Source organism: Vicugna pacos, chromosome 21 (genome assembly GCF_048564905.1).
Source record: "Vicugna pacos chromosome 21, VicPac4, whole genome shotgun sequence".
NCBI lineage: Eukaryota > Metazoa > Chordata > Mammalia > Artiodactyla > Camelidae > Vicugna > Vicugna pacos.
This window is the reverse complement of record NC_133007.1, coordinates 30,765,186-30,784,912: the sequence shown is the minus strand read 5'-3', so window position 1 is coordinate 30,784,912 and position 19,727 is coordinate 30,765,186. Positions and strand designations below refer to the sequence as shown.

At 54.0% G+C, this 19,727-nt stretch overlaps 1 long non-coding RNA gene across 6 annotated transcripts in view; it reads left to right on the top strand.

The window, feature by feature from the left end:
• LOC116284928 (uncharacterized) overlaps positions 1-19,727 on the top strand; it is a 93,739-nt gene that overhangs the window by 25,380 nt on the left and 48,632 nt on the right. Inside the window, exons 3-4 of one of the 6 annotated variants that reach the window (XR_012062629.1) lie at positions 10,920-11,074; positions 14,675-14,767. The exons of 4 other annotated variants lie outside the window; for them this stretch is intronic. This is a non-coding gene — a long non-coding RNA (uncharacterized lncRNA). Of the gene's footprint in view, positions 1-10,919; positions 11,075-14,674; positions 14,768-19,727 lie in introns of those variants that run through there. One more of the 6 variants, XR_012062626.1, reaches the window with a different exon arrangement.

Sequence of the window (19,727 nt, the reverse complement as noted above, 5' to 3'; positions counted from 1 at the left end):
GTGTGAATGTGAGCATTTAATGGGCAAACTGGGTCGTCCCTCTGCTGAACAAAACGTCTGTCCTGTGGGGAGTTTTGCCTTCACACAAGCACTAAACTCCAGGATTATGAGAAATCAAGTCGTAATTGGTGTAAAGAGAGTGAAGAGAGCGTTTTGACAGCGTTGGTGGGGTACTGAGTTACTTCTGAGACCAGTTGATTTCTAGAACCTGTCCAGTTCTCTTGTGTGTCCGTCGTGACGAAATTGACTGAATCAGTGATCCAGAAGTGCCTCTGGCAGGTCTCCAAGCGCGGCCTCTTCTCTGCTGTTTTACCTGTGATTGTCTACCGAGCAAAGGCTTGGCTAGTAAGAAACAAAAGTTAGGGGTTAGGAGCATTTGACGATCGATTGCTTTACCTTTTATTTCTCAAAGGCATCGTTTGAAATTTTTATTTATCTAAATTTATCTTTAAGTGGTTTTATTGAGTTATAAATTCAGATATCATACAGTCCGCCCTTTTCAAGTGTACAATTCAGTGCGTTTTGGTGTATGACCTTACTAACTTTTTTTTAGTTGTGGGATCATACAAACACAAAATTTGCAATTTTAACCATTTCTAAGTGTGCGATTCAATGGCATGAAATACGTCCACGATGTCCCGCGACCTTCCCCACTGTCTACTTCCCAGACTTTTACCTCAGCCCCAAAAATGTCATTTTTAAAGGACTCTTTGCTGGCTGACCCACAGGTAGTGAGAATATCAAGATGAAAAATAAAAAAAAAATTGTCAAGTTTCCTAAAAGTATTAACTCCAAAGTATTAACCTGGACTGCTGGCTACTGGAAAGTTCTAGAACATTCTGGTTCTTGAACCTGAGCTCCGTGGAGGAAGGGAATTCGACTTAGTGTCTCCAAAATCAAGAACAGGGTTTGGCACACATAAGCACGTATACCGGTGAGACTTGTTCTTGGCCACGTCTTAAAATCAGGGTGCTGTGTGGACCCACTGTGGCCTGGTGTAGGCCTGTCAGCCAAGGGGGAGGAGTCTTTGCGGAGTGACGGTGTCTGGGATCTGGTGTGCCCTGGGACCACTCGGGGCTCCATGCCAGACCCCCACCCACCTACTTTCTCCATCCCACCAGTGGCTTGTGTCTGTCTAGATATTTTTTCAGGACTTTTTTTAAATGTTGAGAGAACTTTTAATACAATGAGAAAATGCTCATACTGTATTAACAAAAATGCAAAACTGTATTGCTTGGAGGGGGAGGTTCTAGTTTTGTGTTAAAAAGCCCTGGATATGCATAAACATTCCTGGCTTTCTGAAAGACATTAAGCGTGATGTGAGATGGTACTGGGTGTCTGTGAGCCTCTCAGTTTGGGGAAAAGTGTTCTTCAGGAACACACTGCCTGAACCTGTGGCCCAGCCTTGGCAGGCCTGCCCCCATTCCAGCCCCCTCCCTGGTCTCCTGGCTTGGCCCCGGTCCCTCAGCTCCATGAAATCCAGTTCAACTCCCTAAGCCACAGGCCCTTCCTGGCTGCCTCTGCCTGCCCTGTGGCAGCCACTCAGAGTCCTGTCTGCTCCTCAGGCATCTCTGTCGGCACCTGCCAGCTCTTCTTTCTGGAATGACCTCCCCTCAAGTCCCCACACTGCCCGCTCCTTCTCCGCTTACAAGGCTCCTCGTCTGAGAGGCCTCTCCTGCCTCACATAGCACATAGTAGGTGCTCAACTAATACTTGTGTTCTGGTCCCCAGTCGCCCAATGAGCAATTGAGGGGTGGGGCCATCTGGAGCCCCCCCCCAATAGGCCGTGTTGGCTCCCTCTACCCTGCCCCTGGGACCCCCTGCCCCTGTGGGCCGGCGCCTCTGTGCAGGATGTACTGCTCTGTCCACACTGAGGGCCTCGCAGCTAAGGCGAACCTGTGGACAGACGCTTGGGGCAATTGTCCTTGAACAAATAAACCCGTTACTGCCTGCCTGTACAGTCTTCCAGGAGCTGGCCAAGAGAGTGAGTTATTTTGCAGTGAGGCTGCAAACCTCTCAGCCAAGGGGGCCTCTGAAACCTGTCCAGCAGCCAGCTCCTCTCAGGACGGGGCCATCCATAAGTCTGCAACTCTTGCAGTGACAAGATCACTGTCACCAAGCTCCTGACTCCAGCTCCTCTGTGTTCCTCCAGCCTGGCTGCCTGGAGCTGGGGGTGGAGGAGAGACCCAGCCTCCCGCCTAGCTGTGCTGGGTGATGGGAGACACATATCTCGCAGGGTTGGTGCCAGCGGCTTGACGGGAAGCAGCCAGCCAGGCTGTGGAATTGGTGTCTGTAAAAAGGATTCTGACGGAGGGTGGTTAGCACCGCCCCCGGGTTATTCCGCACTGGGTGCAGGGCTGACCCTTGTGGGGTGATGGCACTTTTATGGTCCCATTAAGAAAGATGAGGGTCTCCAACACCACGGAAACGCCAGGCATCGGCCTGCTGGCCAGGCTCATCAGGCAGGGGCGTCGGGAGCAGCCTCGGTCCCCGCCGCTCGCACTAGGGCACCGGCCCCCTTGCCGGGGACCCTGAGAAAATGTGCAGATGCCAGCAGGTGCCTCCCCAGGGACCCGGGGCTTCCCTAGGACCAGGGAAGATGGGAAAATGCTGCTCCGTAAGGCATGTTGTTCCAAAAGGGGGCGGGCTGGGATTTGATTAACAAGACTCGGGGAGGGGGCTTCCTGCAGTGGGGGAAGTCAGCTGGGGCCCTCCCTGCACACTTGTCACATCACAGGCCAATGCTGGCTTTCAAATCTGGAATCCGGGACCTCGTCAAGGGATCATAGCAGCAGGACCAGCAGTCGATGTCTGTGTAGTTCACTGTAACTCTCGCGGTTCTTCCCATCAGACCCGGCGGATACCCCACCACCTACCCCACCACCGGCAGACTCGAGGCCCCCCGCTGGGCCTGAATCCCTTCAGACGCGGCGTGCTCTGGGCCAGGCCGGGCGCCTTAGGGGAACCAGTGGGCCCAGCCCCTCCCTTGGGGAGCTTGGCTTCTGCAGGGAGACAGGCATCGACTGGATAGTCCCACGATGTCAGCCCCACCCCGTGGCGAGTGCTAGCGCAGAGAGGTCCAGCCCGGGGGACAGCATTTCCCTCTTTCCCTTTTTAACTCATCTCATGCACAGAGTCTCCACAAAGAGTAGGCAGAAAGGGGTTTAGCCCCATTTTTAGATTCAGAATTGAGAGCTGGATGAGGTCAAGGGAGTCCAGGGGCCAGGGAGTGGAAATGACCCAGCTGAACAGGACTCTCGGGATTCGCCAGTCCAGGTGGGGACCCCCAAGACTCAGCAGCGGGAACCGGGCTCTGTTCTGTGGAGAGACTGGATTCACATCGGGGCGTCACGCAGCTCTGAGGAGTTAAAATCCTCTGCCTCTGCCTTTTCACATCCTTAGTAGTAACACTAGTCACTAGTTGCCGTTTTTGCTAGTTGCTTGGTTGGATTTGCCTTCTAGTGTTTATCCAAATACTTACATACCTGGTGGAGGTGGCGGTTGGGAAGAACGCTCTGGAATGGGCGTACTAGCTGCGCCGCCCAGCTTGCCTCCCCCTGGACTGCCTGGGAGAGGCCGGGTGATCCGCCTGCACCTCCCTCGGCCCGGGCGCCGTGCGGCGCTCTCCCTTTGCCTCCAGCCGTCCGAGGCCCTGGAGACGAGGCTGTGCGGGAGAGGCCCTTGGCTATTTATTTATTGCCATCCTTGGGGTTTACTGGGGCCTCCATAAAACCTGCTTGTTGAGTCAGAAGGTTTACAGCCCGGCTTGTGTCCTGGGGCTTTGAGAGTCTGCGTGTTTGGTTTGTCATTTTGAGAAAAGCCACAAGTTTTGTTTTGTTTTGTTTTGTTCTGTTCTGTTTTAAACAAAGGAATTTCAGGATTTGTGGGGAAGCTGAAGAGAACCCTGCATCGTGCAGAAAGGAAGAAAACAGCTTCTGAGGCGTTTTTGGGGAAACAGAGGCTTCGGGGTTCAGGACAATTTGTCTGGTGTTTCTAACCTTCAGTTCTGAAGTCCTTAAATCTCCCTCTCTCTCTCACACTCACACACACACACACACACACACACACGCAAAGGAGGGCTTCAGGGGAATAAAAATGTTTCCTCTGTAAAGTTTCCAAAGACTTCAGAGACCGGATAGTTCAACACAATTATAACACGTTTGCCAACGTGAGAAACACGTGTTGGGGGGGATGGAGTATTATGTCTTTTAGAAAGACATGTCTTGTTTCTTCCACTAACTGAAATATGTTTGCCTCTGTGCCGCATTTCTCCTAAAAGAGTCAGAAAGGCATCAAGGGCGCTTCCCCACGGTGAGCGCTCAGCAGAAGCCCCACCAGGAGCGTGCTCGCCAGAAGGGAGCGCGCGGCTTCCCCCGCGTGCGTGGGCCCCCTCGCTGCTGCTCTGCTGCAGATTCTAAAGGAGCTGCCAGTGCGGAAAAGCCCGTACTTCCTCTTTTATTCCCTGCGTGTAGTTTTTGCTTTCGGTGATAACTATTAAAGGGAAAATTAAATTCACAAAAACCATCATTCTAAAAGCAAACTTTTGATCCGCAAAGTCATTCCGAAACGTACTTTTTTTGTGAATGTCACTCATGAAGTATCTCCTCTCTTTGTCTATTTATGCATATTCAGTGTCCAGAACCATCTTAGCTGGGGACCGCTTTTTTGCAGATCGCACCCGCCGAGATTCACGGTATTGGGTTTACTGTGATGGTGACATAGCATAGCATTGTGCAAAACGAGTGAGGAGAATTCACGAGTAACTCAGACTTAGCGGCCAGTTTTAATAGGTTGGTGAATACATCCTCGGGCGAGCATGTAACATCCCCGCTTTGGCGGCGACAGAAACAGGTTCACCAAATAACAGTATAACAGCGGACCGTAAACAACACACAGCTTGCCTTTTCCACATCATTTAAAAAGGGTGGCAAGTGTGGGAGGCACTAATTGACCACAAAGAGCACTTTCACTGCCCCACAAAACAGCGACCATTTCAAACGACCCCCGGGTGAGCTGTGGGGGCCATCCCCCCATGAGGACAGCCGCCCCAGCACCTGGGGGCTGACGCACGGCCCCACGCCACACACCTCCACTCCAGAGCGGCCCGCTGGGAAGAAAAGCGCTACCCAGAGGCCACCACTCGGGAGACAAGGGAGGGCCCCGCCGGACACCCAGATTCCCATCCCGCCAGACGAACAGCCAGCTGGCTAGTTGCTCTGCGAGGCGGCCTCCCTCCACGCCGGGTGGGACCAGCACAGTCGATGGAGAGGGGGCGATTCCGTGGGCTGCGGCGGCAGGGCTTAAAGCATTCCACAGCAGGGAAAATCTTGCGTCTGGCTCGGTTCTGATCTCTTTCGCTTGGATTTCTGGTGTAATAGATGCAAACTGAAGTATTTCTCCATTGTGTCAAGAAATGCTGAGAGCGGCGTGCATGTCCTGCTCCGTTATCTCAGGAGTCCTCCCTCTGGCCCAGAAGTGGAGGCAGCCGTGCCGGGGGCTCTGTGGCAGGGGTGGCCCACGGCCTAAGCCCGGCCCGGCCCAGACCCAGCACAGGCCAAGCCCTGCCGGGATGTGCCCCTGCCGGCTGGCTCTCCGACGGGGCTACGACCCCCACACCCCACTGCCTGCCGCATACAGGTGGGAGGGTACAGCCCGTGTTACACCCTGGTCCTGGCACCATTACTCGTGACACCCTCTCGCTCTCAAAAGTGTCCCGACTGAGATGGTCAGTTAAACAGTCACCCTACCTGTGCATAAATGTGTGAATAGACGCTCCTCACTGACGTGCGGTGAGCAGTGTTTTGGGTGGCTGTATCCATGGGTGTGTTTGTTTATGATCTTAGGCAAATAAACCCTGGGACCCCTACACACACACACACACACATATATACACATCCATGCCCACACATACATACACTCCATCAAGTTAGAGCCAGTTGAATTGCATCCTGAGGGTGCCTGTGTCCTCACTAGGAATTGCACTGCCTGCATTCTGGGGTTGATTAGAACTTCCTGCACATGGATCTCTGGGTAAGAGTGTGTGTGTGTGTGTGTGGCTGAAGAGCCTTGGGAGAAGTGAGCTGGCACAGCAGGGTGACACAGACAAACACAGAGAGCAGAGAAGAAAAGAGGGACAAAGAATCAATGACAGAGAAACCCGCACCTTGGAGAGTTTTCAGACAGTGAGAGTGCTTCGTTAGCAGCAAAGAGGGGGAGAAAAGTGTCTCTCCGTAGATTTCAGAGTGAGGCTTCTGACAACTGCCACTTAGAATCGGCCCAAATGTCCCAAACGTCCCAAACAAGGGTGCAGAGGGAAGGCAGGAGGCACCTTGAGTAAGTGAGAGCCGCACAGGGCAGCCAGGAGGGAGAGGAATGGTTTACTGCATCCTGAAGTGTGGGCTCAGGGTCTGGTCTGGGGGAGGGGCTGGGTGGCAGAGAGCCTAGGGTTCGATTTAGAGATGTTCTTTCCTATCAGCTGGTGGGGCCAGAGGTGTGTGGGTGGAGACAGCTCAGTGTCTAGGGGCTGGCCCGCACGGAGGGGCCCTCAGCTGGCAGTCTCTGAGGGACTGCAGCCAGGTACATCCTCAGGCAGCTCGGCCCGCTGTGTCCCCCAGCCCCACCTCCCTCCAGATGTGGGTGGCCTTGGGGGAGGAGGGGTCTGCACACCAGGATTCCCAGGCCACCCAAGGAGAGAGTTGTGCCTGAAGCCATCTTCTGTTCTTAATGGACACGTGTGGGTAGGGATCACGTGGCAGGTCGGGGTCCGCTCAGATTCCCGGTGCAGGGCGGGCACCCGCCATCACAACCCCGACCAAGCTCCTATTCCCCGACGGGGGCGGCAGCTAACAGGTAGCCGTAGGCAGCGATGGGACTCAGCCAGCGGTGCCGTTGGCCCTGGGAACTCCATCCTTACAGACAGAGGATAGAGGCACGCAGTGAAAACCCCGCGCTGCCTTAGAGCTGCCAGCGGCCCCACCCAGGGCTCATCAAAACCCGGTAGTCCCAGCAGGCGGGCCTGGTTCTACAGCCCCTCCCACCCAGAATTCCCGCCCCAGATGCTATGCCCAAAGCCAGCACATGGTGGCCCCTCAAGACCCCCACCCAGCACCCCCACTGTGAGAACCGAGGCTCATAGGCCACCCGTCATCCTGGCCCCGGGCGGCAGCGGCAGCCTGCGTCCAGCCTCTGGCTTTGTGTGTCATGGGCCAGGGAATGAGAGGGACTCAGAAAAAGGCCTTAAACGATGGAGAAAACAAAAGAGCAGGCCAGTTGTACTTACATTTTAAAATAAGTGTTCCACCCTCACCCACCAGCGTGGCTTAAGTTAACTACTGGAAGGAAGTGAGCAGCTGCTCATAGGAGGACAAACTCCCGCATCTTCAGTGCCTGACATAGCACCTGCTGGATGACCCCGCAGGCCTGCTTCGAGGTGCACACACAGCAGGAAGGCCGAGCAGGCGTGCAGACAAGCCCTGTCCCTGCAGCCCCAGACTGGAAACGGCCAGTGGGCCCTCAGCAGGGGCACGGATAGATGATCATCGGGAGGTGCGTGCAGCGTTTTGCCCTGCCCTGGAGACGGGCCGGTGCAGGGCAGTGCATCGGTCTCATCTTGCTGGGTCAAGAGCTGCTCTGCAGCGTGTGCACCATGTCAGTCTGTCCGCATCGGGCTCCGCGCCTGTGGAAGTGGCCCAGGATGCCAGGGGCTAGAAGAGCAGCTGCCTGTGGAGAAGTGGGTTTCAAGCTGGGGAGGAGCTCTGGGTACCACTACAATTTTATTCCTTGATGAGCAGTGGCGGTGGGAGGGATCATACAGGTGTGTTCCCTGTTGATAACACGTTGAGCTCTGCACATGTACCTGGCACTTTTCTATGTGTGTTTCATGTGGAATAAAATACTCTAAAAATGTGCTCATGCACAAAAGGTGTGAGGAAAAGCAGTGGATGGGCAGTGGGGGACGGAGGCCAGCTCTGCATCTCACTTGCTGGGTAGCCATGGCAACCTGCATGCCTCCCTGCTTCTGTCTCTGAAAAATGAGGGGTGCAGGTTTTGAACCCCCTCGGAAACCCTCACCCAGCAAAATGCACAATGTTCTCTGTGCAAATCCTGGGGGCTTCCAACCTCCCTGAGTCCCACTCAGTGACACCCAAAGGAGCCCATTGAATGCAAGCTAAATAGCCCTGCATGGGGTGGTTGTGGGTGCCCAGGTGAGGAAACAGTTTCCAGAGCCCAACAGACACTGGGCTGAATCAGGGCCCCACCACCTTCTAGTTGTGGGGTCTCGGATGCATGGCTTCATGTTCAGGGCTCAGTTTCCTCATCTATAAAATGGGGACAATAAAATTCACAGAGGGAATGGGAGGGTTCGCGGAGATAAGGCGCCCCTTGCTCAGCACAGAGCCCGTCCCACAGTCAGAACGCCGTGAATGCCAGTGGCAGTTACGAGGTGGCCCGGAAGCCTCCTTTCGGCTCTGACATCCCCGGGCCTGTTATCTACCGAGAATTCCACCCTGCTCTCAGGGCTGGGTAACACGAGTCCACGTTTGTCCTCCCCGGCAAAGTCAGATTTCCGCAGCAGAGACGTGGTTTTGGCTCCTCCATCTCTGGAAACTGAAGTCAGCTCGCAAATGAGATGTCACATGTGTCCAGCAACAGCGTCACGGGCCTCCTGCATGCAGAGAAATTTCCAGAAGGATATCCGCTCCAGCCCAGAAACCACTGGACAGCCACCCGTGATCTCGGGCTGCCTGACTCTGGTTTTGCAGCCATCGACCTGGGGCCAGAAGACTGTTTGGAGCCTCCCTCAGAGCCTGCTGGCTGCACTTGGGAAGCACAGGCCACATGCCTGGGATTCCCGTGGGGCCGGGAAGGATGCTCTTCCTCCACCCGGCTTATCTCCTTTCAAGCCAATAAAAAAGAAATATTTGCAGCAATAATAAGATAGGCCCAAGGATTAGCTATGTTCCTCCCTGCAGTATTAGGAAAGTGTTTGCCTGCCAGGGGAGCGACCAGGGGATTAGGGAGCTCCTGGCTGGAGACGTGGGGCTGAGAGTAGAGAGGGGGATGCCCTGGGAGAGGCTGGACAGCCAGTGGGCCGGCCTCTGGAGGGGGGTTGTGCTTCCCGTCAGGCTGGAGCCCGACTCCTTCCTCGAGAGCTATCACCAGTGTCCCCAGCCCCAGCATTTGGGGGTGGGCTGGGTCACATGCAACTGTCCCACTGTTGAAAGGGACAAACAAAAACAAAACCTCTGCAGGTTTTATCTTAATTATCTACGTCAGACGCTGGACATTTGTAGCATCAAAAACAACAGGCAGTGTTAGGCGACGGCTCCCTGTGCTCAGAGTTGCATGGAAGCCTCACAGCCCCTTCTGAGTGAGGAACCGTCTGTGCCCATTTTACAGAGGAGGAAACTGAGGCTTAAGGAAACTAAGTGTCTTGGCCACAGTCCCCACGTGTGAATGCTGGAGCTGGGATCTGAACCCAGCAGTACCTTAGCCTTCCCTGCTGTTACACAGCATTCCCAGATACAGAGAGAGGACCATTTTCTTCATCCTCACTTGACAAAAGAGGCTCATAAACTGACTAGGACATGCGTCCAAAAATAACATGGATCCCTGTCTAATCACGAGCAAACACCAGGGAAATCCTGGCAGAGGGACCGTCTACAAAAGACCCAACCAATATTCCTCAAAACTGTCAAGGTCATCAGAAACATGGAGAGTTTGAGAAACTGTCCCAGCCAAGAAGATCCTAAGGAGACATGACAACTGTCATGTTGGATCCTGGTTGGGGTCCTGGGACAGAAAGACAGCGTAATGGGAAATACGAATAAAGTATGGGCTTGAGTTAATCATGATGTGATAGCAACATAGTAGTAGTGGCTCATTAATTACACTGCATGTGCTGTGCTGACATAAGATGCTAACAAGTCGGTAAACTGAGTGTGGAATGTATGGGGACTCCGTACCGTCTTGGCAATTGTTCTGTACATCTAAAACTGTTCTAAAAATAGAGTATTAAAAAGAATAAGGTGGCTGGCTGGCTGGAAGGATGGATGGGTGGATAGGAGGGTAAGTGGATGGAAGGATGGAGGGATGGGTGGAAGGATGGATGAGTGGATGGATGGATGGAGGTTAAGAGAGGGAGGAAAGATGGGAAAGTGATAAAGCAAGAATCACAGAATGTTGACAGTTGTACAATCTCAGTGGTGAACATGTGGCTGTTCACCACGGGTAACTTTTCTATATGTTTGAAAGTTTTTGTAATACAATCTTGAGAGAATAAAAAAGACCAGAGGCTAAGGGGTGTAGACAAGTCTCCCCTTTAGGTTTCTTTATTGCTTTGCACTCTGCTCCCCTGCTAATGGTCGGGGGTGGTGTGCCCCTGGAGGTAAGCAGCCTGGTCCTCTTCTACTTCCAAAGTGGGTCCAAATTCCAACAGGATGGGCATCAAAGGCTACAAACACCAGGGTAAATTGAGGACTAAAGAATGGAGGCAAGGAGCCCTGGTTCACCACCCTTCTCTCCTCACCACGCACAGAGCCGGGGCGTCAGTGGTGATCCTGGGATATTTGTGAGCATGAGATTTGAGCTAGGCACCTCCTCCTCCACGCAAGGAGAATCTTACGCCTGGGACTAAAGAACCTGCTGGCGCTGTGGAAAACAGAACAAAGAGGACAAGGCATCTGGTGACAGGTGGACGGCACCGGGGGTAGAACCTGGAACTGGGCACATTGCTGCTACCAGGCGGCCCCGCCTCCGCCTGCTGAGGATGGGCTGCACAAACAGCCCAGATGCTTCCAGTCTGGTCCTTGAGGAGAAAGGATATTTGTGGTCACAGAGAAATTTGCCACCCAGCGCTGGTGCTTAGGTGTCGTGTTTCTGCGGTCCCAAGTTATTCATCCAAAATTGGTTTCTGCTAGGAAACGGCAAGAAAAATACTCCACACTACAGAATAAGATTTGAAGTGATCTTCCACCCTGGGGTTGATGTTTGGGGGCATGAAGAGAAGAAAACAATCAGCAGAGGGAAAGAGACTGCGCTGGGTTGCAGAAGCCCTTTCTCCTCGCCCTTGAAAGTAAGTTCTGTTATTCTGACGTTAACACCAGCTTCCTTTTCACGGAGCGAGGCTGGTCTTCCTGCCATAGCTCGGGAGGTCTGTGTCCAGCTCTACTGCGGATGCTGGGGCACCTTCTCAGGGGTCCGCTCGTGGTGGGCCAGTCTAGACGGCTCTGAACACACCGTGGGGCCCCTGCAAGATGCCGGGACTCCCGAGACTTGTCTTCCCTCCCCTCCTGCTGCTGCTTTGAGGAAAGAGGTTTGGTCAGTCAACCTTCAGGGCTGTCCCCAGGTGACCCTGGTGATCCCTGCACTGGCAGCCTGCTCGCTGGACCAGTCCCCCACCCACGCCCCAGGCTCTCCATCCCCAGAATGGACGGCTTGGCCCTGTCATCTCCAGCCTGGGGAGCTGCAGCCCTTTGGGAGCTGATCGGCCCCAGTGCCAAGACACCTAGTCCCACCCTGTTGCAACACTGGTCCTTTGGAGGTGTCATCCTGGGTCCGGTCCTGGCCCTGCCATGTTATTCGTCAAGTTGCTTGAATCTTGCTAAGCCTCAGCAGCTTCATGAACAACATGGCAATGACGTACTCCCCCACCCCGGCGTCTTGTGAGGGGTGGCGAGCCGTCCCTCGGGAAGTGCTTGTGTGGTGCTGGACCAGAGTGATGGCACAGCTGTCGCCCTGCTCACCGGGCACGTGCGCTGTGGAGGGTCTGATCTCTCTCCCCGGAGCCTGGGTCTCGCCTGCCTGCAGCTGCAACGTGAAGGAGCCGGGAGTCTGGGCCCCTCGGCTTCTTAGAGGAGTGACTAAGGAGGGGCTGGAGGCCACGCCACCGGCTGACAGGACGGCGCCGCCTGCCTAAGAAACGCCCTGGTCAGCCTGCTCCTCTTCCATCCTCCCCGAGCTGTGCGGGCAGGTGGGGCACGCTCGTCTCAGTCAGGCCCTTCCCAGCCCCCCCCCGCCCCGTTCCAGCTGCTGTCTGACCTGACAAATGGGAAGTGACACTGATGATCATCCATCCAGGTAAACACGTCCCCTTCCAACAGCTCACAAGGTCACAGGCCGGAGGGTAGGCTAACAGGGCTTCTCGCTTTGCCCCGGAGTGCCAAGCACAGCGTGTGTCTCGGTTGACAAGCATCATGGTGCCTCAACTTTTCCTATTTTTTTTTCACGTTGTTTCTTTTGATGATAGGCTTTCCGGAGAAGGAGGGAGATTTTGAGCTCACTAGAGGAGGGAGTGGAGCTTCCCAAGATGGGTGCCCCAGCTCCCAAAGCCCTGCTTTGCACCAGTGCCAGGGTTGTGGGTTGATAACTAACTGGCCCAGTTGGCAAGGACCAAGCAATTCAGCGTGGATGAGGGGTCTCCTCGGGAGGGGTCCCCGAGTGTAGAAGTGTTCCCCAGCCGCTGGCCAGCACCGCACACCCTCAGAGGGAGCTCTGCTTGTGTGGGGAGATGTCGCTCTGCCCGCCACCCCCACTGCTGGCCCTCTGCTTAGGGGAGCCTGGCGCCTGCAGACAGAGCCAAAGGCCCGAGACACCAGAGGCCTCAGAAGCCGGAAGCAACTACTGGTTCTTGGGACTAATCTGCCCTGATGCCATCTGTTGCTTCACTCATCCATTCACTCAGTCATTCAGCAAACACCCATGGTATCTCCTCTGGTTGAGCTTTGCTCTGAATTATTTCAGAATGGATGCTAAAATACCTCTGTACCCTCAGAGTCTAGCCCAACCGGTGCTTGGCACGTGGTCGGAATACATTTTTGAGGAATGGGTGGGTAGATCGGAGGATGGATGGATGGATGGGTAGGTGGAGGGGTGGATGGATGGATGGATGGGTATATGGGTAGACAGATGGGTAGACCAGTGGGTGGGTGGGTGCGTGGCTGGACTGCTAGATGGGTAGATATGTGAGTAAGTGGCTACTGAATAAGTAGGTAGGCAGGGTGAACTTTACCCTCCAGGAAGGTAATCTTTCCTGTGCTCACATAAAATCCAAACAACACTTCGTGTCTTTTTTCCCCTCACTTTTTCTTTCTGGGAAGAAGTGGGCATACCACTCAGAGGCACAGACCCAACCTTTCATTCCTACAATCTCTTATGCTCAGCATTCACTGGGCACCTGCCACGTGTTCAGCATGGTTCTAGGTCCCCAGGGTCAGGGTCACTCCCTCAGCTGCCTTGTGAGGCCAGTGTCTGCTCTGGCTGTGCCCCCGAGGTGCCGTGCCCACAGCAATGGGGGAGGGGAAGACAGAAGGCAACATGCAGTTGTGCAACAGGCTCTGACCACTTGGGATTGAGAGGGAGGAGGGGTGTGGGGCTGCAGGACCCAGGGAAGGCTAAAGCCAGGCAGGCAGTGGCCGGACAGAGCCAGGCGGACAGAGTGGGCGGTGGGTGGGGCCACCCTGGGCTCTGAAGAAGGGAGTGGGGGCGACAATCAGGTAGGCAGACAACTGGGTCAGCCTCAGATTCAACCTGCCAGGGCTCAGGGCCGTGTTCCTCCCGCCTCCCTCCACCCACCACCTGCGACCTCACAACAGTAGTAACGGCCAGAGACTTGACCCTGACCATGTATGGGGCACTGAGCTAGGAGTTCCACCGACATTCTCTTGTTTGATCTCCTGAGGGAGACCCACGAGGGAGGCTCTGTGGGGACGCCCTCATTTTATGGATGAACAACTGAAGTGAAGACAATTGAAAAGTTAGTCCAGCCCCTACCCACTGGACCCAGACGTCGGACTCTGGAATCAGTGCTCTCGACCGGGCCGGGGCGGTTCTCTGGTGTCCAGTGAGGGAACCAGGGGCGCTGCTCAATGTCCCACAGTGCGCGGGCCAGTCCCACTTTGAAGAGGCCCCCTTCAGGCGCCAAGGCGCAGAGCCCCTGACCCAGCGGGTCTCCAGCTCCCGGAAACTAGCGAAACCCCAAAGCTTGTCAGAGATGGAATTCTCCATCAGGGCCCCTAACGGGGAAAAAATAAATCCCTCCTCTCTTCCCCCCCACCATTCCAGCCCCAGAAAACACTCTCCAGTCTCACACACATGAATCCTTGCAAAGCTGGAGTGGATGCTTGAGAGTGGTTGTAATCCAGACAGGAAATCGACTTAATTCCCCAGAATGGACCCCGATTTTATGACTATTCAGTGTCTGTACACGATTACAAATCCCTTCGTACTGCCGTTCGGCGCTGGGGCAGTGATTTCCTTTCCGTTTTTTCTTCCTTTTCCCCTCCGTGCTGCCCTCAGACTGAAGCCCGGTGAGCTCTGGCGTGGGTTGTAAGAATGTCTAAAAAGGGTTGCACGAGGGCTCTTACTGTCTCGGAGCTCCTGAGGATGACGTATCACGTTACTAATTCCCTTAATTGCATGTCTGGGCTAAAAACAGACTTTCTTAGTTTTCCTAAGAAGTCACATTCTTAATGACATTAAAACACTGCGGTAAATGAAGCTAAATGTTAACCGATGTACTTAAATCATGAATCAGTATATAGAGTGTTTACTTAAACTTGTTTACCCTTCTTGGTCACTCATTTTGTAGGTTTTGCCAAAACTGAGAGACGAATAGTGGTGTCAGATTCAGTATCTGGAAATGACTCAAGAATTTTTGTTTTCTTTCGATTTTTAGCCCCGGACTGAGTGGATGCTGCAATCATGTAGTAATCAAAGAATTAGAGCAAGAGGCTGCAGGCTGATTCATTTCCCTGGGTCTTTGCAAAGGATGCGGAGGGCAATGGAGCTGCAGGGAGAGATGATGCTTTTCCCCTAAGGATGAAAAACTTAACCTTGCACTGGTTTGGGTCTTTCCAATTCAATTTTTTTTTAAGTAAAAGCAAAGGTAGGGAAATGTGTGATTTATAGCAAGAGACAAGGGTTAAGGAGCACCCACTAGACAACAGATGCTCTTCTAAACACACTGTGTGTTTTAGCTCACGGAACCCTCCCCACAAACCCCACCACAAGCAGGAAACAGCATCCTTCCCAGATGAGGAAGCTGAGGCTCAGAAACACTAAGAAACTTCTCCAAGATAACACAGCCAGCCAGCAAAGGGGCGGGGATTTGAACCCCGCAGGCTGACGCCAACTCCTCCAACTTGATTGCACTTCCTGCCTGAGAATCTAGCTATGAACATTCCAGAAGGGGACAAGCGTCCTGGGAACAGGGATGGTCCGTAACTGAGACCCGTCTGTACAGACCTCTGTCACTTGTAAAGCCCTCTCCACTAGATGTGTTACCGCATTGGCTTCGTGATGTTTGTCCTCTCTGTGGGTTCAAAACACTATTTTGGCTTGTGTGTCTCAGTCTCTCTCAGCCACATTTTACTAGCAGGTGATTTATGTTTCAAATAGGCAATGCATTATCAAAGCCGTCGGGCAGACACCTCAGATCTGTGCACTTCCTCTGTGTGAGTTTTACCTAAAAAAGCAAAACCCATAGACAAATACTAAACTCCAGCTGATGATACACATGCCGGAGAGTTTAGGGGGAGGAGCACTGATATCTGCAGCTTACGCTGAAATGCATTATGAAGGTCATATGAGGGCTTGATGGACAGACAGGTGGATGGATGAATAGACGGGTAGGTTTGTGAGTAGAAAGGTGGAAGCATGGGTGGATAGGTGGGCAGACTGATGGGTGGGTGGATGAGAGGCAAAGCAGCTACAGCAGCATGCTAAGTACAGAGCTGAGGTGGCGGGAGCGTGGACGGTCACTGCCCAGTTCTCCAACCTTTCTGCGATGCTTGCAACTTTCGCTTAAAATACTGCAGAAAACAGAGGATGCAGATATGTGATAGAAGTTCAAAAGTCACAGGTTAAAAGTGAGTCCTCCTTCACTTCATCCTGACCTTCAGCCTTCCAGTTTCCCTGGCAACAGCAGCCCCTGTCAGCTGTGGCTCCAGCCTGTCCTCGCAGGGCTGGCCGAAGCCTGTGTCTGCGCACGTGAGCTTCCTCTTTGACGCTGAGGATGGCGATGATGGTGACGGTGATGGTACAGCGCTTTCTGCGTGCCAGGGGCTGTCCTAAATGTTTAGTCTGTACTGACTTGTGAACTCTCTTCGATTTCTGTGCTACAGGGTAGGTGCTACTGCTACCCTCATTTTACAGGTGAGGAAGGTGAGACCCAGAGAGGTTAAATAACTTGCTCAGCAGCACCCAACTCGTCAGGGGAGTAGACGGCATACACTTCCACAGCTCAGAGGTTCTCAGGGATGTGTCACAGTGATGTCACAGAGTCCCATCAGGGACTCTGGATCTGCCTCTTCATTTTACAGTCTGTGTCGCTTTCCACGGCATGGATATACCATGATTTATTTGACTCATCATCTATGAACCAGCACCTAGTTTGCCTCTAAACTTTTGCTAGCACAAACAGTGCTGCAATAAATAAACCTGCACGTACTTGTGAGAGCACACGTCTAACGGTGGGACAGGGTCCCCCAAGGGGACTTGCCGAGTCCGAGGGAAAACGCATTTTTAATTTGGGTAGTAATTGTCATACGTCTTTCCAAAGGGCTTGTGCTGAATCCCACTGCAGCCAGCAGTGCGTGACAGCGTCTATCCCCACACCCACTGCAGGGTGCAAACCGACCTCGCCCGTCCCGCACGTGGCATGGTGCTGCCACCACGTGAATGGCACCCCCGGGGTGGTGCTGTGTGCAGTCTGTGTGGTTGCACAAGCAGCCCCGCAACATTGGTAAACCAGGGTAACAGAGGCTGGAATTTATATTTTCTTCAGTGGAGATGGAATAGAGCATCATTTTAAAGACCAGTTCGTTTCTACTGCCTTTCCTTTGACTAGACCATTTTTTCCTCCAAGTTGGGGACTTAAGGGGTTGACACAAGGCTTATTCCTCCCTCCCAATGTTCTCCTTGAAGGTAGGTCGAAAAACAGCCTTCACCAGGGAAAAAAACACACACACAGTTATTACTGCCCTGAAGGAAGGGGGGGAAAAAACACAAAAAGAGGGTGGGAAAGCATGATGGAGGAAGGAGAAACCAGCTGAGTCGTGGAAGCTGCCAGATTCCCCGGCAGGTCACCCACTTGAATCCCGTTATGCTCAAGCCCTGTAGCAACATTTTCCAAAAGACGGAGAAAGGAAACTGCTGGAAGTAGGGGAGGGAAATGCACTGGGAGCGTATGCGCGTGCGCGTGGGGCAACTATGACGGGTGTGTCATAGGCCCGGCTGTACAAGATCCAGGAAAAGCCGCATAAGGAAGGAAGGAAGAAAACAAAAGGCGAATGTTATACACAGGAGGCGACACCTGGGGAGACGTGGCAAGGGGGCCCCGTAGTCACGAGGGTCTTTGCAGATGTCTTCAGGGTCCACAACGTTCCAGCCCAGAGCACATGTGTGCTCTTGGAGAGGAAATGGCGTGGTTCTCCTGTGCCCTCTGAGTTACTTGCTGGTATTTACGAGAAGAACGCGGCTTAGCTGACTTTCTGATCTAACTCGAGTGGAACGTTAAGTCAGAAGGACGGCATCGTGTGTCCTCTTGCGAAATTGGTCCCTTGTCCTCCCTGCGTTGGAAGCCCCGCCTCATCAGGGAGGGATGGCCCCCAGGTCTGGGAGGGGAAAGGCTGGCCTCTTTTTTTTTTGTTTTGTTTTCGGGTTTTTTTTTTTTAATTGTGATGAAATTGCAAACTTACATCCTGAGACGAAAATTAAATGGAGGGAAGTCTGCCGCCCTGGGTGGTCTTCCTCGGGCACTGGGGAGGAGGGGTCGGATGGAGCGGAGAGGGGGTTTAGCAACATTTCCAATAGGGTAATGACAGCAGTAATGATGGCTGTCCCACTCGGGAAGGGGAAATCTCAAAGGCCTATGCGGGACACAAATAAACAAGCGTGCAAGGCCGGCCCAGGGGGCCTGGGTCCGCTCTGAACTTGAAAAACATCAAAGGGAAAGCCAGTTATCAGGCCGTCCAGGCTCCAGGCTCCGCTGCGTCCTGCCCAGAGCTTTCATCATCCTTGGACGAGCACAGAGGACGCCGGCCTAGCACAGCTGCGGGAGAACACACTGGACCACAGAGTAGAAAGAGATGGATGCGTTCAGGCTGCAGCGAATGGAATTGAACAAGGATGTGCGGAGCCCCCCGCACCCGGTGCCAGTGGTGCCGGCCACAGAGGGCAGCCCTTCCTGAGCAGAAAGGAAAGCCTGGATGGCAGTCCAACAGAGCGACGAGGAGCCCGCACTCGCCCAGGAGCACGGTGGACGTCTCAGCCCCCACATCCTTGTCCACAGGAAGGGGGTGCAGTCAGGATGAAACGCACCCAGCATTTAGCCAAGTCGGTACATTTTGAATTTCTGCCAAGTGCCAGGCACGGTTCTGGGCACTGCGGATAAAATGGTGATGAAATCAGATTTTAAGAGACTCTTGAGGAAATCCAGTTAATAAAAACTTCTGAAGAAATCAGATTAAAACCATCGTTGTGGTTTGGAGATGTTCTGTGCCATGACTGTGGTGACGGATACACAAACCTACGCGTGTGATAAAGGTGCACAGAAACACACACACGACCACGGTGAACTGGAGAAGTCTGAGTAGAGTGGGCAGTGTGCGTCAGCGCGACACTTAGGGCATTGTGCTGATGCTACCACTGGGGGAAACTGGACACAGAGTGTATTGAATCTCTCTGGATTGTTTTTATTGCCCAGAGATCTCAGTACAAATTTTAATTAAAGCAAAGCCCTGACCTCCGGGAGCTCACGTGCTGGTGGGACCTTCGAGGCTGGACTCAGACACGAGACGGTGTGTGAGGTGTGGCCTCCTGTCCAGTGTGGGTAATAGGGGATGCGCAACAGTATCACTAGGGACACAGGACCGTTCAGGGGCCTGCCCAGCGGGAAATAAACAACCACTCAAACAAGGTTTTAAATGGAAGCGGTCTTAACAAAGGCATTGTCCGCAGGTGTGGGCAAGTTCGCTGGACTTCGACAAGGACAGGCAGCAGTAGACAGTGCAAGGCCGAGGGGACAGAGAGGCAACAGGAGGAACAGGAGCCACCGAGAGGCCCAGCCGAGGGCAGCGGTCATAAGGACGAGGATGCAGTGGGCTGGGTGGCCCAGTGAGAGGGGCAGAGAACACCCAGCCTCCTTCCCTGCTCTCTTGTACCATCCACTCAGCTCCCAATGGAAGAGAGGGCCTGGAGGGTGGTCGTGGGTCCGGAGGGGTGAGCGGAAGACAGCCAGCAGGGACGCTTACCCCAGGGTGAACTTGGTTGTGACAGAGCCGGCCAGCACAGACGTCTGCTCTTCTTCTGGCCCCACCGTGCCCCAGGGCACTTCCGAGGGCTAGCACGCTGCACCCAGGGGAGGCATGGCTTTGGGGAAGCTCGTGGCTGGGCCGAGGGGATGGTGCTCTGAGGCAGAGTGAGACATTGGCACCCCAGGGCTGCCTGTGGCTGAAGCCCTGTGACACGGGGGGCTGGGGTCAAGGACGCGTGGCAGTGATGGGGAGCGCCATCTCCCGGAGTGTCCCGAGGGAAAGGCCTGGGCATGCACCGCCTCCAGGTGGTGGAGGTTGGGATGGGTTAAGCTGGGTTCTGAGCAGGGCCCCTCAGCCTAGCACCCCTGGGGCTCTGCACGCTGCTGTGGGCGCAGGACACACTGAGAATCCGGCTTGGAGAACCGAGCAATGGCTGCTCCCCCTTCCCTGGGGCTGGGGGCTGGAGTTTTGCCT